Source organism: Opisthocomus hoazin, chromosome 6 (genome assembly GCF_030867145.1).
Source record: "Opisthocomus hoazin isolate bOpiHoa1 chromosome 6, bOpiHoa1.hap1, whole genome shotgun sequence".
Lineage (NCBI taxonomy): Eukaryota > Metazoa > Chordata > Aves > Opisthocomiformes > Opisthocomidae > Opisthocomus > Opisthocomus hoazin.
Window position 1 is genome coordinate 52234305 of NC_134419.1, and position 24843 is coordinate 52259147.

The following is a 24843-nucleotide window of genomic DNA, read 5'->3' on the forward strand; positions in this document are numbered from 1 at the left end:
CTTTGCTAAAATGTATTTAGAGTTGAATTAGAACAGGACATTGTGATGTAACATTCCAAAAAGTGATAAGACTGTTTCCTTCTGAACTAGATAGGCGAGACATGGTGAGAACAGTTAGTATGACAAGATTATCAATTCTTAATGTTCTAGAAATGCTGTAAAATTGCCCAACCTTACGTGTAATCTAATTTCAATAAGACCAGTTTTGGAAATTTCAGTCTACGAGCACATATTTGTCAAGTTTGTCCCCAAACATTCAGAATGTGTGGTAAATTTTTGAAACCATATGTGAACATCAGCACTTGGGCTCCACATCTCTAATGTTCAACTAGTTTATGAAGGGGTCCAAGGCTTCTTTGGTATAAAAAGCATTGATATTTTAAAATTAAGTTTAAAATAGAATGCTGTGTCTTAGTCAGATTCACATCTTTGGAAAGTTAACTACTACACACATGAAAAGAAAACAAAAGCTTCTGCAAGTGGGAGATCTAAATTTGCACTTTTAAAGTTTTCCTAACATCTAAAAATAACTGCTCAGTTTAGAAACAATTGATTTGTGAAGAAAACAGTATTTATGAGTCATTTTCATGAAGTGGTGCAAATTATGTTAAGTATATACTCAACAAGGAAGTAAAAGGGAAGATATTGATGAATTTTCATATTTTAGCCCATATTTTTGGTGCAACTGGTTCAGGAGGCTGCTTAACATTCTTGAATACTAGGATTGAATTCGCTCAGGCAATCTGCAGTAGGAAGAAAGAACAGCCTCTTAACTTTTGATCCATATGTGTATTAATTCACCAGAGAACAGAATATGGCTCTAAGAAAATATTGCTATAGTCTACTACTTACTACAGTGAATTGAGATATTTTCAGTCCAACCGAAATGTAGCTCAGGCTGCAGTTTTATAGATTCTTGTCTGAAACTAACAGCTAGCTGTCAAATACGCACTTTATATGCTTCACTTTGTTAAAAGAGGAAATTACAGTTCATTAAGGAGATACAAGGCAATAAAAAATTCTGAAACTTAAATTCAATCCTTAAATTCAGTAGCTTTGTTTTACTATAACTTTTGTTTCTCTTGTGTGTAGTGATTTTTAGCATGACAAAGGGTAGCCTACTAATACTAGTAAGTTATTCCTTTCTTTCCTGAGTTCTGATAATTCTCTTTCCTCCATGAAGATACAACTTTTCTTTCTTCAAGAAGCTTACAGGCTAGTGTTGATATCTTTGTAGTATCTCTTGCTTTTTAAAACCTTTTTTTTAAATAATTGCCTGCATGAAGGCAATGTTTGGAGAGAGTTTGAAAAAGAGACTTCTTCCCTTAGTTAAGTACCTTTTCCAAAATGTTGGCTAGACCTCCAGAAGTAAAAGTCCTGAAGTTTCATTAAAGGCAAAACTTGCTTCATTTTCTCCCATCTCTAACAGAAGGCTCTTTTGCTCAATAATCTCTCTTCATCTGCTTGGCTGCATTCTGAAATGTGCAGGAATGGGGGAATGAGCCTGGATATTCGGTGACTTGTATTTGGCAGGTATGACTTTGTTGCTTCACTGCCTTCTGTAATTTCAGTGTGTAAAGGCAGCAGTACCAAATAGCAAAATTTATAAAAAACTGGCAAAAGATGATTCCAAGTTGTTGACAGTGATATTTTTGGGACTCATTAAGAATACCATGAGGTAAAGTAGAATGTGAGAGGGTACACGTCCAAGAGACCAATTTGATGCTCTGTTGCATACATGCGGAACTGCAGTCACAACTGTGTACAGATCTTAGAAAAAAAATAAAGTCATAAATAAGACTCTCCCATTTTTCGAGGTGGGAAAAAAAAGAGAGACCTCACAAATTACTGATAAACTGAACATAAAGAAATATATTTGAGGAAGTGCTATGCAGCATTGACATCCCTCAATGTTTGGGTATACACTGCGTGTGATATAACTCACTCGAAGTCTGCTTTTGTGCACCCCTGCTTACCTGAACGTTTCCATGTAACATTCAGTGAAAGTAGGAAATCTAATAGCCTAGGATTTAACAAGTTACGTGACTTTCATGAGGTACTGAAGCAATATGTGCATTAGTTAAAAAATTTGACAAGAAGATTGTTGTGAGAAAATAAAGCAAATGAAGGAAAGAATGACGGTTACACCAATCATATTTGCTGACATAAATTAATCTAGGAGGACTTGCTAACATATGCAAACTTGGACATAAAAGGCTGTAGGAAGTAGAGCACTTAACAGAGGCAGATGTTAACAGAGTAAAATGTATCCAGATGAATGCAAAGAGGTTCTCACTCAGTGTAATAACCAACAACGAAAAACATAAAATGTGGGAATGCTGACTAAGACACAGTATTAGAGAAGCAGGATCTTGGGAGTGCTAAATTGAACACAAGCATGCAGTATGGTGCTGCTACAAAAATGCAAATATGGGGATATAGCAGAAAGGAAACTTTTTCTTTGTACTGAGAATGAATGATAGTTTTCTTGGAGAACATTCTCTGACTGAAGCAGTATCACCAGAATTATTACGGAAAGTGTTGTGCTAGGTCACTTTGTCAAACCAACCCTAACCAGTTCCATTAAATAACCTTAGTAGCACTCACTCTTCCTCGCTTCAGAACTGACTTTTCAAAAGCATTGCACTTGTAATCACCACTCCAAATTTTTCACCAAAATACAACCCTCATTCTGATACTTCCCTACACTTGACATTAGAAAAATTGTTCTTTAAAGCTTTCGCTTCTGTCTTTGTCCTGCTTGCAGCCCATTTTATTTACACTACTCTTATTCTGCAACCTAACAATGAAAATTGCTACTGTGTTGTTTGTTCTGTGTAACCTGTTTATCATTGCGTCTCTTCATTGAGTTTTCAACCTCCTCCACTTTAAGAGCATCCAAGAACAAGTGTTTCTTCTGACAGCTGTTTTTCCAATTTGTCCCTGGGCTGCTACTGTCTTCATCTGACATTTTGCGGATGATCTAAGCTGCTGGGGACTAAATATGCTACAAGAAGTAGAGATAACCCTTTTTAAGACAAAGGGTTTTGTGCTCTCCTTAGGTTAATCATAAACTTTTCAATTACCACTGAATTAAAATAAGGCCAGTTATAGAGAGCTGTATAAATTGGAATCCAAAGGACAAAGAAGTTGCGGTATTGGATGTCTCTACTTCTTTTACAGTGATTTCTACTTCCAACAACTTTCATCTGACTCATGCTTTCTAAATGGTCTCTTGCAGAGATCTTTCAGTGAGTTCTTTGCTTAATTTCCTTTTTAGCATTCTGTTGATTTATTTCATCTATTGCCATCTGAATCTTACTTTATATAGCTTCTGACAGATGCTTCTGTTTTTAACTTGCTGCAAGATATGGCTGGTAGTTTCATGTTGTACGTTTAGTATGGTATTCAGTGTTCTGGATTGCACTTTCATATTATTCCTTTCTGGTCTAATACTGCAAAGACATACATAATTTTAGCTTCAGTGTTATTAACTAGATGCACAAAGCTCTTCACACACATAAGCAGTTGCTCTATTTGAAGTAGTGGCTGTTCATTCTGTAAAGTTGTCTGAATGATGGCATGCCTTCTCCTCCTTCCAGACTGAATACCATGTATTTCATTGAACACTCTTCTTACAACTCTTAATACAGGTGGCGTACAACTTTTATGATAGGCTGATATTGTTGAAAAGAAGCAACGTTATTCTTTTACTGTCAGTGCCTTTCTAATTATTCTTAAAATGATAGCCGTATGCAATGCCATATATAATTTTACTTTGATGTTGTCTAGGCTGTAGTAAGGTAAGATTTGTTTAGTTACCTGAAAAAGAATTTGAAAGTTCTCAGTTCTGAAGTAATGAAAAATAACTAGAGTTATTTTTTTTCCTCTTCAAATCCCTCAGACCTATGTGAGCTCCTGGGATAATAGTTGATGTTAGATAAAACTGCTGAGGAAAAAAAGACAGATAAATCAGAAGTAACTGCGCTAACTGATAATAGCTGTTGGTGGTGGAAATTAAGAAAGCTTTTTCAGAATGCTGGACTCGGATATAAGAGGATCAAGGAGGCTCTCAGTGACAACAGATAGCTCTTGAATAGCTGACAAAGACAGCAGCACTCCTGCCAGATCACAATTCACATCAAATGTATTTTCCAGGAATTGTGCAAGTAGATTTCCTGCTGTAGTGTATCTAGGTCTTGATGCTTGAATTGAGCAAAGGAAAATGGATGAGAGACATTGATAAGTTTGTCAAAGGGATGTGACAAAATTTGTATTCATGTAACAATTTAATTTCTTTTTTTTCTATAACAAAGTTCTAAGGAACTTATCTCACTGGTCTTTGCAAATCCTGTAGATGAGGTGTGTTATAAGCACAATTAATTTTGTTGTATAGTCATGCTTGCCATGCAGAAACATAGCTATAAAGAGGTTGTGGCAGACAAGGGAACTCCTTACTTACAGCCTTGGTCATATCAGTTATGAGTAGAGCTGCCTCTTCCATTAAACTGTAATTCAGATATTTCTAACATGGAATCACCAAGAAATAACAAAAGATCAAGAAAGATATGATTTGGAAGCCACCACCCCCCAAAAAAAGTCACATTTACAGTAGAGGGATCACCTAGTTTATAACAACAGGGATATTTTGATCTTTTCATTTAATGATGACTCGACAGGGAAAAGTCTGTAATCACACAGAGATAACACAAGACAAAATGATAAAGACACTAAAGCATGAAATACATTGCGTGCAGTGATGGACTTGCCAGTGACTTCAGGGGAAGCCAAATCTGCACTTCTTTAGTGAAACCCTATGAAGAGCTATTACAGTCATGGTACAGAATATTAAAAGGGCGTTGTTTATGCTTTGTTTTGTGTCTTGTGGTCTTATGACATTGGAGAATGTGGATAGTTAGGGCCTGGCGGTCGGAAGATGTCGTGCTGTACGGAAAGGTAGGCCCCCCCCTCCTCTCCTGATAACCAGTAGCGTTTAGCCCATGGTGTAAGAAGACGGAAGTGACGCTGTAAACCTAAGCTATATAATACTGTGCTACCCGTCATTAAACGCCATTTGCTGTCCACCACATTGGTGTCTGCGAGCTGATGGCCCGAGCGGCCGGGGGGTAGGTCGCCGTGCCGTTCCTGAACCAGGTCGCCACGCCAACAAAGGCAACAGGAGAATTTACTTCCTATACTTTTTTTTTAACCTTCATTTCAGTTTTAGGTTGTAAAGTGCTTGGGGTAGAGCTGTCTGCTACTGTGTGTACCTATGGGATCTTTAAAATGGAGCTTTGATCCCATATAAGGCCACAAGGCACCAACTCACATTGTTAAAGAATGCAGGTACACTGGATAGAAATCAGTGATATCAGTGCCTTCCTGTAGTGAAGCATGATTGCCTCTTGCTTTCAGCAATCAAAGAGCAGAAGAATACTTCACTTACAGGGATGTTTTACAAAAATTCCTGTATTAACTGGATTTAATTATTTGTAGTTTTCCTATTCAGTTCATTATTCTTTAAAAGCGTGTTACTATACTTGTGTATCTTAGCAAAAAATCAATTTGTCTAGAGAAAGCAATGTAAGAAGATTATGCTGGCAATTAACAGTGATTTACAGAATAGATTCCACCTATAATATGCTTTTACTGGATTGTACTTAAAAATCATTTACTCAATAACTAGCGCAAAAATGTATGTATACCTTGTAGTCTGATGTCTTCTTTTGTTAGTTTATTATTTTTTTATTCTATCCCTTTTCTGCTAGTGCAGAAGGCTGCAGAAGTCATGGAGAGAAGAAAAATATACACAATATGTAATCATTCTGTTCAGGGCTGTAATCTTATAAATTGCTATACCATGTTACATAAAAAGAATATTATTAGACAGGTATCTTCATTAAAACTGAATCCTGAAGAAGGAGGCTTCAGTGCTTGTTTAAGCATTATCAAAAAGGGCTAATGGGAAGATAACAGTGGTAGCTGATAGCATAATAAATAATCGCATGAGAAGTAATTGCTCTAAAAAGACCTGGACCAAATTTGAAGAGGGTTGATTTGGTGTAGTAGTGTTTTTGAACATAAGCTAGTAGAAAGAATGTAAGATTTAGTCCACAGATTAGAACTATAAAAGATATCAAGGTTTCAACATAATTTAAAACTTAAAACATGGCAAGAGCTAATTAGGAATGACATGTGGAACATTACGTCGCAAGTTGCCATTGTACTAGCATGGTCCAGCTCTTATCAATAAATACTCCGTTATAGTAGAAGGTAATTTGAAAAATTGATTTTATCTGCTAGCCCTTTGATGACTTTGATTATTCTAACTGAAAATGCATTTTGGAGTATGATTTTGTGGTGTTGATGTGCATTTTTTAAAGTTTGAAATTTGCAAGTTATCCTTAAAATTTAAATTTTATGTGAGGAGATAGTGTATTGTATTAGACTAACAAATATAGCTGAGAAAAATGAGTCATGCTTTCAGGAACACAAGGCCTTATTTGAATCTGAAGAATCTATATGTTAATACTGAAGACATTATCCTAGATCACGTTTTGATAAGTACAGCAAAACAGTTCTTTGAGTGCAGAAACTGTCTTGCTTATTAATAGGAACAAGCAAATTAGAAATGCTTGCCCAAAGAGCTAACAATTGTCTCATACTTTCTTCAGATTAAATTGACACTATCTAGCAAGATTTGCACTAGCCAGAGCTTTCCAGCTCATTGGACTACCCTCCTGCTGCATCCAGAAAAATTGCCTCTGCTTGTTTGAGCCCTCATTTTGAGTTATTCCTTTTCACTTTCAATCCTGTGTAACTGTATTCTCCACTATCTATGATTTACGGTGATCTGCTCTGTAATGTCCCTTCTTGCTGAGAAGCACTCTCTTCTGAAGTCTGTCCTTTGTTCCATATATAACAGTAAGATCTCACTAAATAGCTGCCTGACTCTATTCCACCTTTTCTCTTCTAGATCTTTGAGTGTGTTTTCTCTCAACAAGACTTCATATTTTGGCTTTGATATTTTCTGGGTTTTTATTCTCTCTCCACTAAACAAACTGCCCTAAAGGCAATTTTTCCTTCCTGCCCTGCACAATACATATCCTGGCTTTGACACCCCCTTCTTTTTTGCTTTTTTACAGTTATTTCCCTGTTACTTTTCCAGCCATATATTTTCTCCTGTACCACAGGTTTAATGTATTTTAAATTATGTGTTATGGTATTTTTTTAAAATAGCACAGTCCAAACAAATCTGGAAAGCTTCCTTCTCAGCTGTCTCCTCTTCCTTCTTATGTGCCATGTGTTTTCTCTGTTTCTGCATTTGGGGAGGGGATGCAACAAAAAACAAAGCCCTTTTTTTCTTTTTTTTTTTTTTTTAGCTGCCTCACTGTGGTCTTACCTGTGGCACAATAGCTGAACATTAACCCTGTGAAAGTTACAGTCCAAGTTTCCCAAATTTCAGGTAGTTGATTAGGATTTCCTTACAGTTAGCAAGGGAAATGGACATCTCTGTTGCGTAATTCAGCACATTTTCAAATGCATACAGATAGTTCAAGCAGCAGAGATTGATTTCTCTCTGCAGATGTATGTGATTGTTGACTATAGAAGGACTCTAGCACACTGTGTCTACTTGCTAGCAACTAGGTATTTACATTAGTACCAGAAATGTGTTGTCCTCGTAATCTGCAGCCTGTGTATGCGCAGAGTAACTTCCACCAGAAGCTGTAAGAGAAGGTGGAACTGAAGGCATCAGTGTTTGGATATGGGTACATTTTCTTTCCTGTGTCCCTTCATGGAGGTCTCACGGATGACTCTTAACTACCAAAACGGTTATGATTTGTTCTCTATTCTTTTTTAAGGGAGGAGGAAAGCGAAATTAAGGGAGGTATAGGGCATAATGCTAATGAAGGACACTTCATACCAAAGAGGAATGCCTTTTCTAGTTAAATGCACAAAAATATCCTTTTGTGGGCTATTTATACCATGAGTGACCAGCAAAATGCTGTAACTTTTGTAAGGTAAAGCCTTCAGTCATTACCAATACTGTGCAATTTGTATTTTTTTTATAAAAAGTATTAACATAAATCTCATGATTCATTTCTTTATAGTTAGAAAAGAACAGAAAAAGGGCGATCTGCTTTGTGCTAACAAAAGCATAAAAAACTAACAAAGTACAGTGTAACAGCTCTTAGTTGCCACAGAATTCTTATATTCTGGAAGAATTTTTATTTTCTCACATTGAGCTTGCAGAGATCACGTCAGGGAGGAGTGTTGAATTAATGTTAGTCTTGTGAAATGGAGAAGGGGGGGGAATTATAAATGAGTAGATTGCTGCTTAATGTGTTCTGGTGTTTGCTTATAAAACATCTTTATAGGCTTCTTGCAAGGAGCTGCTTTCACATCAACTGCAGAGATGATGCGGTAGTTGTGTATGCCTGCAAGACACAGCACTTGAGAGAATAATGGAGAGGGAGATTGTCAGGGGAGAATGCAGCCCTTTGACACTCTCCTACTGAATACTCTTTTGAACAGTCCTTTCCTGTGTCCAAGTGCATCATTGCAGGAACCCAAAAGTAGGCCTGGGCAAGGTGTCAGCTGTGTTTTATGGGAATATTGCATTTATTTAAGAACCTGCATATGTGGTGAAACAGTATTTGTGTTGGGAAAATACTGGTTTTCAAGTTCTCCTTTCAGTCTCTGTTTCTGTGAATGCTCACCGACAGCAGGTTTTATATGTTTAGGGCTAAACTCAGCGGTGCTTGAGCTGCCTATCTTGAGTTTGACCATCAATGAATTGGTTGGGAAAAGGAAGAGGATCTGAAGTTGTATTTTTGCCTGATGATGTTTTTCAAGATTATACTTTTTGTGGAACAAAATTAGCATATATGATATATTCTTGTTTCCTATTAATCACCATCTGCATTCCATGTAGAATACATGTATGTTTACACACACAAAGCATTTTACATTTGTTATCACAACACTGAGTTACTGTTACAACTGCTTGGCCAGAGGCATGTCATTTAGCAGTTGGATTGGTAAAGACATGATCAGGTTCAAAGCAAGATAGGACCACACGTGTTGAAGCACACTGTGTATGAACAGAAAACAGTAGGTGTTAAGACCATTGTAAGCAGACCAGAAGCTTTACCACCAGAGATTAGTCTTTCTCTCCATCGGCTAGGAAAGAACAAAGTAAAATTCAGCCAAAAGAATAAAAGAAAATCTTCCAAAATTCCAGAAAATACATCCTGCATGGATAATTTATTATTTTTATTTCATTCTGCTGACATAACTAGTGTCTCAGTAGCTCATACAACTCTGTAGAATTGCAACAGTTAAATATACATATCCAAATAATGAGTTTTTAAATGTATATATTAAAAATATACTTAATAGTAACTAGAAGAAATAATACCACATTCTCATTTTAGTGTCAAAGTTTTCCAATGCTTTTGCTAGCAGCTAAATTAATGAGCAACCTGTCGACTGGCATAAGTTCACTGGAAACTTTACAAATCAGTGCAGTAGATTAACAAACACTTGTAAATGCGAGTATATTTATTGACAAGTTTTGTACGTGACATAGGACTAAATACACTAAAAAGTTGTGTATCATTATTCTACTTAGGATGCTAAATAAAGTAGAATTTGCACTTAGTCAAATGTTGGTATATCTTAATAAATTTAAAAAAACAGACCATATGAAATAATGTATTACATAGATTTATCAATGTATGCTTGTAATGTGAACTCATTGTTCCTGTCCCTCAGATGTAGGCCTTTGTTTATTACATAATTTTACATATTTAATTGTTTACATAATACACTGTATACTTTCTTTCAGGAGACAGAGCCCCTGAAAATTTGAATTTAATGGTTTGGTATCAAATTTCTTGTCAAAGCAGTGCAGTTTGGGACAAATTATAGAAGCAGACTGTTATTCAGGGTTTGTGGTGGCTTTTTTCTTACACCACTAAAACCAGTTTGATATATAAGTATCAGGGATTATCAGATTTAAGCAAAATAGTCTATTGAACTATTCTGACAGATAAGTTTCAATATTTCATAATGACATAAAGCTCCTTTTGTCTTAGAGATCATGTATTATAATGTGCATGCTTTAATGAGTGTGATATCAAATAAGGTGGTATTTTTTTAAGTTGCCAAGATACCAAATAATCAGCAGTTTATTTCATCAAAAGCAATTAGCTGTCATCTACAGAGATGCAGTATCTTGTCATTAAAATTCATGTGATAACACATGCATGCTCTGGGAGTGTTTAAATCATAGAATATAAGCAGTCTCTTGTTTTCATTAACAGTAATTAATGCTTGCTTTTTTTTTGTTGTATGACTTAGTCATGGAGTGGTTAGTAAAATATGCTGTTAAAAACTTCCATATTTTTAGAAGTATTGGGGAAAGTGCAGTCATTGGAACTACATGCTACCTATGATACTGGAAACACAACAGATAACTACAATAAAACCTAACTGCAGTGTTCTTACCAGTGGTGGTGTGCAGTGCTCACTCAAACAGGAATGTGAGAGAACTGAGCAGTGCAGATGCTGTGAGGGCATCAAATGTGCCAAAAAGACTGAACAGAGGATGAAGGGTAGCTGCATTCTTCCTCTAGTGCTCGTTTAGCACTAGACAAATACAGCCATCAGTCTGACTTACTGCAGAAATAAAGCTTTAAAAAGAATTGCATAGCTGAGCAACTCGCCTGTAAATTGAAGTTGGAATTTGTATGCTTCTTATCAAGGAGACATTTGCTATCTTTTTAATATGCTTCTTGCTTGAATTTAGTAGATTACAGCCAGTTCTTTTAAAGTCATATGAAAGGAGGAGGTGCACTATGACTAAACGCTTCACTGTGGCATAGGTCAGACAGCATTTTCATCCATCCTGTGAAGAAACTGACATGTAATGTAAGGTCTGTGAATATCCTGTTAATTTCCATGGAACTACCAGCATGGCTTATAATTGAGAGCTTATGTACGTCCTCAGCATTGAGCTTGATATGCAACTAGGATAATGGTTCTAGCTATTTTAGAGACTGAAATTATAAGACTTTTGAAGTTTTACTAATAATTTATGTCAAATAGAAGAAGAACATTTATCAAACACCTGTATATCAAGGTGCTTCTGAGTGATGCATGCATGCTGGCACTTTTTTTGCAAACTGTGTTGAGTGATCAATTCCAAAACCATTACTGGATTTAGACTTTTGTTAAAATGAACAAACAAAACCCTGCAATACAGATGTGTTGGGAACAGCACTAGAAACAGACTGCAATGGGTAGCTGAATGCTTCTGACTGAACTGAGTAGTGTAATGAGCAGTTTTGCTATAGGGTCCCTTTCTTACTTGCTTTCTAGTTATGTTTGTGTCTGACTTCTGCTCACTCCAGTTGGTTATTGTGCCTTGTGTATAGTGTGTATTCTGGAACTGCACGCTGGCAAGTCTAAGTGTATATATAGAATCACAGGATGCCTCAAGAGGGCTCCAGTCCAACCTCCTACTCAAAGCAGGGTCAGCTGTGAGGTCAGGCCAGGTTGCTCAGGGCAATATCCTGTCATGTCTTGGAAACCTCACAGAAGGGAGACTGCACAACCTCTCTGGGAAACCTGATCTCCTGCTGGGCTGTCTTCCTGGGGATCAATGTTTTCCTTGCAGCTGTGCTAAACCTCTCTCATTCCAGGTTACTCCTTTTGCCTCTCACCCTCCCACGATGTGCCACTGTGCGGAGCCTGGCTCCATCCTCTTGACACCCTTGTATTGGAGAGGCTTCTGTTAGATGCCCCTGAAGCCACTTCTTCTCCACGCAGAACAAGTCCACTTCCCCCAGTGACTCCTCACAGGGCAAGTGCTCAATGACTTTATGATAAAGTCTCTCTTAGCTTGGGGACTGATTAGAGGCCCTAGATCTGCTCCAGGCTGGTCTCCTGCGTTCACACATAGATTTTTGGCTCTGTCCACAAGCTCTGGCAGCCATTTCTGAGCTTCTCCCACTAGAATTGCTGTAGACAGGGCCATGCAGCGTTGGCCAGCTGCTCCAAAAGCAGCTCCAACCAGCTGGTTCAAGGTGTTCTCTTTATTGGCGTCAGGCATCACCACACCATGGTTCTTGGCTCCCATGTTGGCCTGGACTCTCTTGCCATTCCGGGACCCTCTCTCATAGATGTACTTGCCAGCTGGATTAGATCCCACAAAGCTGATTGCTCTGATATCCGGATGGTCACAAATGAAATTCACAGCTTCATGCTGTCCATGGATGATATTCAGGGTCCCATCGGGGGCACCAGCATCCTGAAACAGCTTGGCAAGGAACATGAGTGCTCCTGGTACACGCTCAGAGGGTTTCGTCAAGAAGGTGTTTCCACAAACCATAGCCATGGGGAACATCCAAGGAGGAATCATGGCTGGGAAATTGAAGGGTGCAATCCCAGCACACACACCAAGAGGCAGACGGTAGGTGTAAGTGTCCATGTCTTTAGTGATGGAGGGCATGGTCTCTCCCAGTATGAGGGATGTCACGCTGCAAGCATGTTCAAACACCTGGAGGCCTCGGAACACATCTCCCTCAGCATCAGCCAGGGTCTTCCCTTGCTCAAAGGTGATGAGTTTTGAAATTTCTTTCAGATGGCCTTTGATGAGTTGCTGATAACGCAGGAAGATTTGCTGGCGACTCGAAACAGATATTTCTGACCAGTTCCATAAAGCCTTTTTGCAAGAAGCCACAGCTGCTTCCATCTCACTGGCTGTGGCTTTTGGTACACGGCCGACCACTTCATTTGTGGCCGGGTTGTGGATATCAATCCATTCAGTAGTTTTGGACTCAACAAACTTCCCATCAATGAAGAGTTTGGTTGTCGGCACGGAGGAGGAGGAGGAGGCAGCGGCTGAGGTGATCCAGGGGGCACCGGCTCTCCGCGGCAGCCTCAGCGCCACGCGCCGCCGCCTGCCTCAGGCGCCGCACGCCACCACTGCCGCCATCCCGGCTGAGGGTCGCTGCACCCAAACTTTCTGAAAACTGCTAAACTTTCTTCAGTTGATCAAGCCTTTCCTGTATTGGGGGGCCCAAAACTGGTCACATTGTCTAGATGTGGTCTAATGTGAGCCAAGCCCAGGGGCATAATCACTTCACACAGTCTGCTGGCTCTGCCATGGTTCATATGGCTCAGGATCCTCTTGGAATTTTTTGCTGCCAGGGCACACTGCAGGCTCTTGTCCAGCTTCCCGTGTGCCAAGACCCCCAGGTTCTTTTTGGCAGAGCTGCTTCTCAGCCAGGCAGCCTCCAGCCTGTGTTGTTTGTTGCAAGGGGTTCTCCCTTCCCAGCTGCCAGACTTTGCATTTGTGGGTTTTGGTTTTTTTTCAATTTCATAAGGTTACTTACTGTTCTTTATGCCATCACTGAATACTCTTTGCATAGACTTGATACTTTCAGGAAGGAAGAACTCTCTTTTGTCTTCCTGACCACCGCCAAGAGTCGGCTATATTTTTCCCTTAGATAAGTATGAGTGACAAACAGAATAGTCTCTTTATTAGGGATGACAACATTCATTGCTTCTGTTTTCAAATTTAGGCTAATCCATCAAACTGAAGGTCTTAGAAAGTCCACGTTGCAAGAAAGCTTTAGTTTTTCTGCTTTCTGACTTATGACATCTGAAGAATAGAATAGGTCCTTTCCTCCCACGGATATGTTTCAATTTAGGTAGGAAATGTGACTGGAATGTGTCATACCCATAACAAAGTGATTTCACTAGGAATAATAAATTCGATGAGGAGCTGAAGAGCCACCTGAGCTGCCTTCAGCTTTATGATTTTTTTTTGCTGCAGCTGGAAGCTATCAAGTTGTATGTGGGTTGTGACCACTCACCCAACAAACACTAAGCTCAAAGCCATCCGGAAGCTTACACCCAAAGTGTTTGAGTCAAGGACATGAATCAAAGAACAGTATGTTGTGTTCATAAGCAAAACTTACCTGTTTGCTGCCCACATTACCTTCAAGCTGATATTCCAATGAATTCTTAGTACTTCAACTGCCTACGATAATAGCCTTTTCTTGGCATGCATACAAAAACTTCACATTCATTAACTCAGTGCAGCTAAGTGAATCAGTTCTTGAAAAGGTAGCCCCATTTACCTATCCAGTGCTGAGACTTTTTTTCATTGGTATGATCTTTCCTTGCTTATTTTTTCCTTTGCTTTCTTATTTAAAACCACTGCTGGTGGAAGGAGACTTAGTGTTAGCCTTGTATCTAGCAATAGCAACATTCTTTTATTCTTAATAAGATTATAGTGTTAAGATAACAAAATGGTTTGGTTAAAGTGGCTGGCCTGTCTCAGGAAGAAAATTATGATGCAGTTTTGGGGGTTGAAGCCAATCTGACAGAGAGCTATTTGCTTCTTGGATCAACAGTGTCTATAGATGTGGTGAACAGGTGTGACTTACTTGAAACATTAAACTGGTAAAACCAGGCACAAACCTAATGAGTACATAACTGTTTACCCAAGAATTCTTCAGACACCTCTGGTGTATCGTTTCGCTTTGTGAAGTTGCATAAATTCACTCATACTGCAAAATGTAATAAGAACATAACGTTTTCAGTCATGATTCCAACTGAGTAATATTTATGCTAAACTGTATAATAAAATCATTGAAGACTTCCGATTACTACTGTAAAGCAGAGTATTTCACTGCAACTGTTGGAGTAATTGCTGGTCAGCATGAATAGAAGTTATGTATCTGTGCTTTAATTATTCCAATGAAATATTTTTTACAAGTATTTAGTACGTTTTTAAAAGTATGAATTTTAAAAAAAATTATTTAGGTAAACATCTACTTTTTCTCTATCCAGACATTTCTCTTTAAAAAAAATGAATGAACCAGTAACATATACTTGTTTTGAAAGCTGAGGTTTTTAAATCATGTTTCCAACTGAGAGGTGCTAATTTCATGCAAAGTAATGAACTGTTATGTATGCTGTAATTTATTACATTGGTTGGGGATAGTGGCTATAACGAACTTTTGAGACAGAAAGCTAAGTTAAAATGGAAAGGAGGTTTTACTGGATTCAGTATTATTATCTCCTTGGAAAGTAATGAATGTGAGAAGAGGATAACGATAGTAGGTGAGAAACTGTATGTTGCTTGACATTAGTTTTTAATTGAGGCCAGATGACACTTGAGCATCTTTTTCTTTCATGTAGTAGCACTGGAAGAGGATATAGAAGTAGAGAGTTGTTTGGAACACAAAGGGGCTCTTCTTCCATAGAAAGAGACCTTCATTTGCAAAACCAAAGAAAACTCGGAAGCTTTTAAATCTGAATACTGAGTTGTAGAAATCAAATATCATTATTCGGAGCCTAACTGGACAACTATTATCAGGTGAAATGTTTTGTGAGACCGCTATTTTGCCATCACTGTCAGACATTTATTTGCTTGAATTTGGCTTGACAATGGAAGTTGTATTCTGATGGTAGATAAGATGCTTTCAAAATCAAAGGGTTCTCAGGAAGTTTATCTCATGGTTTGAAATATTAAATGCCACTAATCCATTTCTGAAATAATGGATGAAGACAATGATAGCTGGGTGATCAGTTATATTGAGGGTTTTTTCAAATTATATATTAGCTAGCTAATAGAAAATGTATATGAGAGAGCAGAGGTGAAGCAGTCACTTGTCAAAAGATTGATTTCTACTACAGTAGTTCAAAATCTGAAAATATGGCTGGAGAATGTGTCAGGTACATCCATTTTGTGCAGAACAACTTCATTTTTGGAAAAGCATGATTCCTGTTTTATACAGCCTTTCAGTGGCAGAACAAGGGGGAAGGGAACAACAAAGGAGAAAAAAAAAGCAAGAAAAGCCATGCGTATCTAGAGATTACCTTTTCTAAACTTTACAATTAAATACAAAACCACCTGGGTAACCACAACCAATTAACAAACTTAAAAATAAATATGCTAGATTTTGAAGGACTATGGTTTTTTTAACAATAAATTCACTTTCATGCCTTGCAAAACACTGCGCATATTAATAGAACTCCCTAGGGAAAGTGTTACAGAAAGTTCTAAATGTGTTTGTCTTTAGGCCTTAAAGCCATGTTTTTTCACATTTCGCTGGCATAATCTAGAGACATCAAAATTTATGACCTGTTTTAAATCTGTATTAGATTATATTGTTATATGCTAAAGAAGCAGTACAATCTGTCACTTAAGATTGACATTGTTGCCTGTGGAAATAATGGCTTTTATTCTTTCAGTCCATGGCACTGGTTAGTTGCATGAAATCTCACAGAAACAGAGAAAACTAGCTGACATTAAGGAAGATCTATGTTTGTCCTAACATGACATCTATGCCAAAACTTTCCCTTTAATTATTTTTTAAAGAAAAGTTGTGGTCTTTGTTCTCACCAGTAAGCCAGCTCCTGAGCAAGCCATCTCTATTAACATTTACCAATTTTGGTCCATGTGGTTCTAAGTCACTGTTTCACTTAAGTTCAACTTGAGTTATCTCAGTGAAGAAGGCAGTCATAGAATCTTTTTTAAACTACACGTTAAATAGTTGATTATGTTTCTAGAAGGAATTGCAATGTAAATGTGAGAAAGTATGTCTGTAATCATGCAGAGATAGGTACTAATACTTCATTTACCCACCTAATTTAGAACGCTGGAATTAAGCCTTTGGTTTAGCAGCCTGTCTCCGTTGAACAGGTATGTGGAGTTTAGGTCTGCTTCTGTTGAGTTCAGTATCAAAATATACATTGACTTTTATTGTATAGGATCATGTCCTTATGTATCATTGCAAGAGTAGTTGATTTATATTTGTTGATCACAGTATGCTTTGGTATGTATTTATTAAATTTCCTCTTCCAAGTGTATGCAAGATGGTACATTATTGTATGGCATATTTGCATACTATTTTTCCATGGGTTTTGTGCTTTTTCATTCAACAGGGTGGACCTGCTTAAATGCATGAATCAGGGTTGTGTGCTAGAATGTGTCTGATACGGTCTAAGCACTATTGGTTGCAGATATTGTAAGTTTTATAGTAGATCAAAGAGAAGAGAAAAGAAGGAGGATGATGTCAGAGGCTGATTTGAGAGGCTGCCCTACTGAACTGGTTTTTGGTTTTGTCCATTCAATAGAGCATCTGCATTCTGCAATTTAAGTCACTTGGACTAGACAAGAGGAGGGATTACTAGTGGTGTGTACTTCAGGTTTGTTCACCAAGCTTGAGTTATGATTTTCAGAAGTTCCATCCGAATGAGGTTACTTACCTTTCAGTGCTAAGACAATTTTCTCTCTTTTAATTCTTCTATAAATGAGGGGTAATAACTCAGTATCATCTTACAATGTATACAGATTAATCCATTATTTTTTTGCAAAGTGCTGAAGTAATACAAGGATGAGAGACATGGAAAAGTTCATCGAGCATTAATCATTCTGTCTTTAAGCTAATGATTGAATAGCATGCAATAAATATTCTGACATGTTAACACATGTTATAAAGAACAATAAGGGTTAAACAAAATAATACCTACTGGGTGCTTAATTGACCAGCACTCATTCTCAGCAATAACTGAGGCTGGAGTTCTTTTGGAAAAACAGTTGTGATCGTGTAATGAAAGATAATCACAACTCACACACAAGGGAATGGATTATGTTTGCAGAGATACCAAATGCTAGAACCAAGATTATTTCTGCACCTATAGCATCTGGTCCTATGAGAAAGCAAATTAGACTAAATAGACCCTTGATCTTGCGCAAGGACTTTCTTATATTCTTATGAAATATTTTCAGTCAACAGATGTGGAATTCTTCCTCCCAAGTGAAAAGAGATAATTTTTACATGGAGCATCTGCCAGTCATTTAAGCATCCAGGCCGACAGAATGCACATGAAAAGGAAGTCTCAGGAAGTATGACTTCTGGGATTGTAATGATAGATCTTAGACCCATCCTTCAAGACATCTTCTCAAGATCAGGGTTATCCAGAAATTGATCTCTTGCTCAGACAGCAAGAAAAAGTACTGAGTCTTTTAATGCCTAGGAAGATTTACATCAGGCTCACAATCAGACCTCCTCTTATCTTAGGGTCAAGGTAACTTACAAGTTGTCTCACATCTGTCTGCGATTTTACAGTGTTGCACATGATGAGGTAATGTTCTTCAAAGTTGATTCTTTTGCCGCCAGGCCGAAATACTGTTGGACTGAGACTTCTTTCATGCCAGAAAGAACTCATAGGACTCAGCCACTTTTGCTCTTGGACTTACTTTCTCATACCAGTGGAATATGCAGACCCTTCTTATCCCAGCTCTTCGGAATGATTAGCTGCACTGTAAACAAAGGATTTGCAACCAGGCACTATTTTCTATTCCATTTTAATGTGACTATGTCCTTAGAATATGCAATTTAGGTTTTAATTAGTTATTGACAGTAGCCATTGCAGTTAGGTAATTCAATGAAGAAAAAGGAAAACAAATTACTTGCGACTAATCTATGTTCCATTTCAGCACTCTGAAAATGAAGGGTTGCCAGGAGAGCAGGAGGGAGGAGGAAGGAGAAACACTGGTTTGAATACACACTATTTTTCCCCCAAATGTCAGTAACAGCTTATTTGAATTTATTGTCTAGATTTCCAGGGCATTAAAAGTTTTTGCACTTGCTGAAAGTACTGTGGTTATTGATGAAAGATTTTCCAGAAGATGTTCCTGTATATACAGCTAGATGCGGAAAGGAGATGGAAGCTACAGGCTGCAAGTATGTAATAGAAAAACACTCAGTCCAGAAGCTTATTGGAATCTCTCCTTTTTTCCTCAGGAATAATATCATGGTGAACGTCATATTGTAGCATTGATGTGACACTGCTGTCTTATAAAATATGGTTTTATTTTTAGTACCCTCTGAGAGACTGAGAAGCGAACTGTGTGATCCTCACTATAAAAAGTTACAGATTTTTAAAAACTCTCTTCCGTAAACATGCTATGAGAAATAACCTCCTGAAGCCCACTGGTATTGTATGTACTGACAAGGCAGCTTTAGTCAATATTTTCTTAAAACTTTGTGATGGAAACTGCCTTTTCACAGCCTTTGTAAAGAAAGGCAGATAGAAAATGAAGTAGGCACCTGTAAGATTGTCAGAGGAAAAGGGAATTGGCCTAAACAGTTAAACTTTGGTAAAGGAAGACATCCACAAGGCATCACCGATATGATGCTAGGATCTGTTAGGGAAATATCCTACCAAAAATATTTTGTTTTATTTATATTGACTTATAATCAGCCTACAGAAACAACTGCCTTTCTAAAATGTTCACTGCATTCCAACATAGCATGCAAGTCCAGAGTTAAGTACAGAACCAGTGGGCCATGCAAGTCAACAGAGCTGAAGACCTGCTTGATGTGATATGCACTGATTAAAATGTGATGTAGAGTCTGCCAAGGTAATAGAATATTTTATTCACAGTTTGGTACTCTGAGCTCTTTTATTTTTAAAGCTCTAATAGAAATCGTAAGTTTTGTTTGGTTTTGATAATTTTTTTTTAAGGGAAAATTAAAACCTTTTTAGCAGACTGCAGGTCTCAAGGTTGGAAAATACCTTGGAATATGGTCAGTTTTACAAACAACATGCAATGTAAACTAGAAAGAAGGTGCTCATATAGTAGAAACTAAAATGTTCACTATTGTATCTGGTGTGAAACAGCAGTTTGCCTCCAGTTGAACACAGAAAACTGTCCTTCAGCTCCTGCATCATTCCTCCCCAGATGAGTATTTTGTTAAGATATTTATCTGCTTTGATCATCGTGCTAGCAGACTTCAATGTTATTGAGACCGAATAACTGCCTGCTGCATAACTCTGGTTTTAGAGTGCTATGATTCCATTGTTTTCAATAGAGCTGTATGATTTAAAACTAATACTAATAGCAATCTGAGTTATCTCCTGTATTTTTTGCTTCCTAATGATACAGAAGGCAGGCCTTTTATTCAGTTCATTTGGTCATGTATTAAGATATAAAATCCTTGGAATAAAAGATGTTCTGGAGGACTGGAATGGTGATTTGTATTTCAGATCTGCTCTGTCGAACAGCAGAAGTTAGAAAAAGTTTCTTCAGCCTCAGACATTTTAATTAGCTCTTGGAGCTGAAGGAATTAGGACTCTCTTTCTACTCAGTAAAAGTTCACCTAGTGGCCTTCTCTGCCATGGTCTCGAGATGAGTTGAATCTCCATATTTTCAAATGTCACGCTTTCAGAACATACTCTCCTCCTCATTATCTACTTCCCCACAATATTTGAACCTTGCATTCTTCAAGTACTCTAGGACCAACTCTCATGCTTCTAGGTACATTATTCCCTTTTTATTCTTTGTAATGACGGTCACTATGACCTTCGATAAAGAGATGGGAGAGTTTTCAGCTCATAAGACTGGTCACCAAGCCTTCTGAAGAGTTTCTCCACACTCTCCCAAACTTCGTTTACAAAGCTGTGTCAAATCCATCATGACACCATGTATCTGAAGGCAGACTGTTCTTCACACCCACTGAGTCTGCAGGACTCTCTCTTCCACAGGTATAGGCTCTTTAGGAAGTCCCTCAGGCACACAGGCTGCTTTCATTTTAACTGTACAGAGATACTGCAGAAAAATCATACCTTTGAGAATGCTGCTATCTTACTCATGAAGAAATGCCTAGTAGGAGGAAAAAAAAGAGAAATATAAGTATTTTGATTGCTATCTTATCCTACAGGGATCTGAGAAGGCATATGCACATGTTCTGACAAGAGTGTGGATTTGCTAACAGATACCTGTTCACTATGTGAATTTTTTTCTTGTTGCTTTTAATGGGGGTACCTTTTTTTTTGATTTTTTTGTTTGTATGAGTGGAGATCAACTAGGAAAAAATCAATAGAGGAGAGCTAGAGCTTCTTTTCTGTTGGACTTGAGCTTATTACCTGTTAAGTATTATCAACCAGCTAGTGAGGAGGCAGACTGCTGAAATCAAGAGAACTAAGGATACACTCCAAGCCAGAACCTAACTTTCAGAGTGAAAATGCTATTATTGGGAGTATGTGAATATCAAGAAGATATTGCATATGAATGGTAATAATTAAAATGTAAAGTACAGTGAAGAAACCGGTAATATAATTTCTTTCACGGCAACTTGGTGTACTTTGTAATTACTTCTTAAGTTTTGATGTCAGTGATATTTGAGTGTTTTGAGATTATTATTAATAATTGGCCTTAAGTGCCTCCAGTGAACTGTGCAATTTCTAATCTGAATTTATGAAGTATTTAATCAGACTGTGCTGAAAAGTAGTCATGAAAAGAAAAATAGCATGTGCTTCTGATCATCTAGTAAAACTTTTTTCTGCACAGAAGAACAATTTTTGGTAAGATTCACTTAATTATATGATAAAATAGAGAAGAGGCATGTTATGAGCACTGCATTTACATAGTTGTCTCACATTACTGTTTTTACTTGAATTAGCCTTCTGTCACCACCCACTTACCAGTTCCAGAGGTATTTCTGACGGGAGATTTTCTCTGCAATGTGTTCATTAAAATCCAAGAAAGAAGAATGTGTGGGTTTTTTTGTTTATTTTTTTGGTTATTTTTTTAGATGCTGTAATAAAATATCTAGCTGCAGCAAATAGGAAACAATGGACACAGGAACACAGGTGATATTTAAGCCATCTGAAAGTGCAAATGATGAGTACATTTTTCCTATCATGTAGGGTTATTCGCTGGAATGTCTTCAAGTATTCATTTCTAAGGGCTTAGAATGATGTTAAAATTTTCAAGATATATTATGTGACCTGTAAGCGTTAACTCTGGACTGCACTGATGTTCCATGCCTTAGTTTTTCATCATTAAAATAAGGGTAATAATTCTTTCTTTTGCCCTTTTGTTTTCTTTTTAGTATATAGTTTAAATTTTGGGGTCTGTGACCCTCTCCACTGTGTATGCTTGATCAGCAGGGTGGAATCCTTGACTACTACTGTTATACTGATAATAACAACAAAAAATAGCTGTTACATCATCAGCTGTCAGGTTTTCTGTCCAACATTAAGACAGTGATCTTCAATGCATTTTTAATAAAACCCCATAGACATTTTTTCATTACTATTCTGCTCATTCTGAAAATCTGTTTCCTATAGCTACTACTTTCAGGTTTTTATTTGAGTTAAAGCTTAAATTAGCTCACAAGACTTAGTAATTTCTTACATACATCAACCTGCCATTACTCACCTAAGTTTATTTTCTCCTGAATTATTCTAACCCTTCCCCTCACCTAAAACAGAGTAGTGTGTTTGTGCGCTGGCAAACATATGACACTTTCACAGGCGAATATTTAGTGGTGTTAGTTTTCAGAACCATACGAACAAAAGATGCTTAGAGCTCACGTCATAAAGAATATACAAGGATGGGTTTGTCCTCAGCATGGATGCAGTCCTTAGACTGTCAGTTATGAAAGTTCAGACATAGACAGTAATTTCTGATGTAACTTATTACACATTCCTGTTTTCTAGCAGGCAAATAATCAGTGAAATATTTAAAAGTACAGAAAGACTACCTGCATAAAAAGTAAAATGAATGCTAGTAGTGTGAAGTGAAAATGATTTGTCTGTGCTCTTTCACAGTAAAATATGTTTTAATTTTTTTCAGCTGCATTGCTGCAGTGATTTGAAAGCTAGATCATGATTACCAGAGGCATTACGACAAAACTGGAATTAAAGCTCAGCCTACTCAATCTATCTGTATCATAAAGCAGTCAAAAAATGCTGATGGCAGTTAAACTATTGATAGTTTATCAAGTTTTATGGACTAATAGCATGCAGATCACCAGTAATTATGTTAATGATTTGATAGTACTGTTTTTAAGCAAAGACATTGATTAAAGAATATCCATTGAATAATACGTCTGATAGTTCTCTAGAAAATATTTCTTTTTTTTTTTTTTTTTAATCTTTTAATTCAGCTGTAGAAAACAACTCCAAAATCTAGGTGACATACTAAGGAATGTATCTGAATGTGATACGCAGTAGGATTTATTTACTGTTTGTTTTCAGTCTTGTTTAAATTTCAGAGGTAAATGTTGAAGCTCTATGTCATATTTTGAGAAGTATCCAGTGATGGCAGTTTTCTAACTTGTTTTTTTCCCTTTACCACCTTTAAAACTATGCTTGCAAGCAAACTGAAGACATCGGATGGTTTTCGTGATTAGCTGATGTGACACTGTCATCCTGTTGAAGCAGACCCTCTACGTTCCAGGGCAGATTGCTGTGCTTTCTGCATTGTGTGCTGCTCAGAGGTGCTCTCTAGCTTTAGGGAAGAGAAGTGCAGAAGCCAAATGAGGGTCTGTGAGGCACAGGTAACTTAAAAGATGTCATAATTTTCAGAAGTGGCTCAAGCGGGAGATCTGCGTTATACATGTATCCTAAACAGGTATGGCCATATGGTGGTGTGAAAACAAAAAAAAATGTGTCATAGCTGTCCTGATAACTACCCTCATGCAAGTACAGCTAAATATGCTAGTTTTTCAATCAACCTGTCAGACAGGTTCCAGTAGAGGCTATGGAATCACTCGCAGTGGACAAAGGATTGGCCTGGTCTGACCCCATAGCTGACACTGCTCTGAGTAGGATGTTGTACTGGAGCACTCCTGAGGACCCTTGCAACTGGAGTTATTCTGTATGATATAGGAGTTATTTTGGGCAAAAAAGATCAAAATCCCACATTTGTGCACATATCCATTCAATTCCACTGGAGTTGTCTTGACGTAGCTGTAGTAGACAAAGAGCAAGTTCCTGTCCAGCTCTTGCCCCATCACACTAAGTGCAAGAATGTCTGCGTGTTTTGTCAGTTGGTTCTTGAAATGCTGAGCAGTTGGGACAAGGAGCACTGACAGCAAAGATTGAAATCCAGCTCTTCCCTCTCCAAGGGAATTCTGAAGACTGTGACAAGGTTTTAGTAATGTGGGATACATGGGATAAATTATTTAAAAAGATTTCCTGAGGGCATGGTTAGGAAGCCAGGTCTCCATCGCTTCTCCATGCTGAACTGTGAGATTAGTCATGTTTATTCCTTTGTTGTCTTTCTAACTTTACTAAATCTTGATAAGTCCATGCAAAATGAACAAGTTTCATTGGAGAACTTGCAATCCACCTGAAAATTGTCTGTAACACAAATATTCTTAGATAACAGATGGAATAGAACCTATGTTTATTCCACACCATATAAACTTAACTTATTAGAAGATGATGATGCTACTACATCAGGGACTGTAATTGAGTTGTGAGGCCTGTTATGGTCATGTCTAACAGATCGTGTAATATTAGACAGAGGACTACCAAGTTTTTGGATCCTAACAGAACTGAGGATGGAAATGATCAGCCATATCACATCAGGCAGGTTGGAGCCTAGCTGAAAACCAAATTTCATTATTAAAACTGCAATATCTAGATTTTTCAGAAACCGTCAGAATAGACCAACCATGAGGCACGTCTTGGTTGATGTCTGAAGTGAGCAGTATATAGGGCTGAATCATTGAAATCCTTTCTTCTGTCTGTCACCTTATGTCTGACAGTTCTGAGTAGAGCATTGTTAAAATACTTATAAGTTGAGCTTTTAATAGTTCATAAGAATCAGTTCTTATCATTTTACTGACATAAGGGAATTTGTTAGTACTTTCAGACCTCACAGCTGTAGTTTTTGATATGGCTAGTACTCCCTTTTTTTTTTTTGCTAGGGAGAAATGGTTTGTCATTTTGGTAAACAAACTTTCAGTAACACATAATTAAAATAACCTTAACTACAAACATTTTGCACCATAGGTA

The 24843-nt window shown here is 37.5% G+C and overlaps 1 long non-coding RNA gene and 1 pseudogene across 1 annotated transcript in view; one reads left to right on the forward strand and one right to left on the reverse strand.

Moving 5' to 3' along the window:
* Positions 1-24843, forward strand: part of LOC142361620 (uncharacterized) — a 144065-nt gene that overhangs the window by 8432 nt on the left and 110790 nt on the right. The window lies entirely within an intron of this gene.
* LOC142361657 (methylmalonate-semialdehyde/malonate-semialdehyde dehydrogenase [acylating], mitochondrial pseudogene) lies at positions 11801-13003 on the reverse strand (annotated as a pseudogene).